We start from the raw sequence: 3,685 nt of genomic DNA, 5'->3' as shown, positions 1-3,685 counted from the left end.
TCCCGGGGACGCAAAATTAAAAAAAAAAAAAAAAACGATGAAAATTTTGTTTGTTTGTTTGTTTGTTCGGTTTTTTATTATTATTATTTTTTCCCAAAATACGGGTCACGGATTACAACAAACGAAAGAACAAACGAATATGATATGGGGAAATTACGTTTTTTTTTTTTTTTTTTTTTTTTTTGATGGTAGGATTTGTAAAAAAAAAAAAAAAAAAAAAAAAAACGTTTGTTATACGATTCCGAATTCGTGTTTTTTGTTTTTTTGTTTCATTTCTTTCTCGTATCGCTTTCGGCAAGCTTAAATTCCGATATAACGTAAATGATGATAATAATAATAATAATAATAAAAATGAGAAAAGTTACGAAAATAGCAGCCCCCCTTTACCCCTTTACTTTCCTCCCCTTCTCCCCCCTACTCACCCACTCGAAAGAAAATCAATAATAGTTTTTTATTCATTCATTCATTTATTTATTAATAGATCGATAAAATTCGTTTCTTTCTTTTCTATTTTATTTTAATATAAAAAATTTTGTTTACAATGATGATGATGATGATGATGTTGATGATGATGATGATGATGATGATGTTGATGATGATGATAATAATAATAATTTTAAATTTTTCTTTAAATTATTTTTTTCTATTTTACCTTTCCCTCTCTCTTTCAATCCCCCCTCTCTCTCTCATTCTCTATCGATCTTTAGTAAAAAAAGAAAAAAAAAAGGAATTTTAAGACAGAGAGAGAGAGAGAGACAGAGAATAAAAGAAAAAGTAATCGTAAAACTGTCTTCTCCATTAATTATTACTCGTGGAAAAATAAAATAAAAGAAAAAACAAAAAATTTTTTTATCGATTTTTTTTTTTTTGTTTTTTTTTTTAGGTCACGACGACTAAAATCAACATGTCGGAGCAACAGGTTTCCTACTCATATATATATATATATATTTTTTTTTAACAACCGTTTTTATTATTTTTTATTTAAACTTCCTTTTTCTCTAACTAACTCCATTTTTTTCCTATCTCTCTCTCTCTCTCTCTCTCACTGACTTTTACGTCTCATTTCCCGTTTAACGAAATGTCGAAATGACGTCATCACAATAATGCCTACGAAATACGAGGGAGTGCGTAATGGTAGTAGTAGGAGGAACAATCGAATTTGTCAAAAATAGTGTTGTCAACGGCAACGAGTCGAACTTTAACAAAAAAAAAAAAAACAGTCATCACATGATTTCCCAAAAAAAGAAAATTTAACCCGTGGCGATTAAAAATGTCACAGAGTAAATAACCCTGCCTTTTAACTACACTATACAGGAAAATGATAAATAAATAATTGTTTTTCGTTTTCATTTCAACTATCAGATGATGACGTAAATATACATATCTCTCTCTTTCCCTCTCTCTCTCTCTCTCTCACACACATTATCATTCATTTCGTAAAGTTTTAGTAAAAGTGTCAGAGGAAAATAATAAGAAAATCGTCAGCAAACGACGTAAATAAATAATATGATGATAATAATAACAATCGTAAACGAGAGAAAATTACGTCGTCGTAACGAAAAGCATCAACAACAACAACAACATCAATCAATCAATCAATCATTCCTTTAAAAATTCATCACATTAAATATTTTTAATTTTTTTTTAATTTGAATATAAAAAAAAAAAAAGCTCGAATGGGGGTAAAAGAAAAATAAAAAATAATTAAAAAAAAAAGATAAACAAACAAACAAACAAACAAACAAACAAACAAACACCATTCAATAACGACAAAAAAAAAATTAGTAATAATAATAATAATAATAAAGCTTTTCTTTGATCCTAAAAAAAAAAAAATATCGGTTGCGTGTTAACGACGGTACGATTGTCGCCATATTGCAAAACCGCCAACTAAATAATTGAAAGCTATTTTCCGGGAAAATATAAAAGGTTTTCCCCCCTTTTCCCTCCCTTTTTCTTTTTTTTTATGCCGAGTCATTTTTGAAAACTGCAAATTACCATTTACTATTACCATTGTAAATTTTTTAACGAACAGGGAAATTCAATTTTAATAGTCGAATTTTCCTTTTTCAAAGGAAGTTAAAACTTTCTTGAATTTAATTATTGATTTCCCCCCTTTTTTTTTCCTTCTTTTTAAGTTTTTTTTTTTTTTCGTCTGCCGAAAACTCGAAAAAACGAGGAAAGATTACAAAAAAATTATCATTATTATTATTATTATTATTACTTTTTTTTAATTTCCGGGAAACGAAATTAAAAATTGTGCGAGTGAATTATAAACAAAAAAAAAAATAAATTATTTAAAAAGTAAAACAACTTTTTCTTTGCTCTCTATTCCCACTCCCACTCTTACTCCCTCCCCCACAACTCCCAACCCCCCTCCACTCGCTCGCTCACTCTTACACATTAACACATGAGGGTGCCTTCATTTCAAAATCGATCCAAAACATAATAATAATAGTTTTCTCACAGTATCCATTGTGAATTGTAAAAAAAAAAAAAAAAAAAAAACCATAAAAAAAAAAAAAAATTATTTGTGTGGCGAAATTAGTCAGTCGTGTGTTGTCAGAGAGAGAGAGAGAGAGAGAGAGAGAGAGAAAGGGCGGGAAAATGTCAAAGTGCAACACTCGATAAACGTAATTATGTAAAGCCCCACCCAATTTTATATACAACCGTTATGTTCGAAAAAAAGTAAGAAAAACGAAAAAAAAGAAATTAAAACTACTATCAGGGTGGTGTATTTGAAAAAACGAAATTTCCACCCCTCCCTCCTTCTTCCTTCCCTACGTCCCCTCCCTCCCTCCCTCCCTCTCTCTCTTCCTCCCTTCCTGTCAATTTTCCCATAATTCGTGACTGATTAAATAACTGAGAGAAAAAAAAAACAGGAATCGTCCAATACCTCGAACAAGAATACTTCCAACTCTCACGCACACACACACGCTTCACCCATATGCGTAACGTCACCTGGTAATAATAATAATAATAATAATAATAATAATAATAATAATAATAATTTTACGCGGCTTCAAAATGGTAAAAATCACGCAGGATTTTATACATAGGATTTGAATAAAATATAAATAAAATAACGATCTGAAAATGGCCGGGATTTTTTTTTTCTTTCCCATCGTGTCAACTTTACCATTTCCCGACCGACCGCGTGTGTCGGTCGTAGAATGTCAATGTTGTTCTCTCTCTCTCTCTCTCTCTCTTTAAACCACCTATCTTGTATATATACATTTATACGCACTCACACACGCACACACTCTTGTTTTTTTTTTTTTGTACCTTTCAAGGAAATCCGTTTTTTATACATTATAGACTGCAATTTAATCATTATTATTATTACTATTACCGACGATAAATATTATTATTATTATTAGTGGTAGTAGTAGTAGGAGTAGTAGTGACACTAGTAAAAAATAAATAAATTAATTGTTTATTAATATTCATGTGTTGACGATCACGTATACTTGATTCGATTAATAAAAAAAAAAAAAAAAAAAAAAATTTTACGTGCGTAAATACTTAATGCGATTATTATCAATTAATAAATTATTTTTTCTTCTGCTTCTTCTTAAAAAAAAAAATTTTTTAAATGTGGATCATTCGAAACGAAAAATGGAGCAACCACACAAAAAACGTTTACGTATTTCGATCGATAATGATAATAATTATTTATCGATAA

This window comes from Pediculus humanus, genomic scaffold, assembly GCF_000006295.1.
Source record: "Pediculus humanus corporis 1103172107500 genomic scaffold, whole genome shotgun sequence".
Lineage (NCBI taxonomy): Eukaryota > Metazoa > Arthropoda > Insecta > Psocodea > Pediculidae > Pediculus > Pediculus humanus.
Note: the sequence above shows the minus strand (reverse complement) of the source record.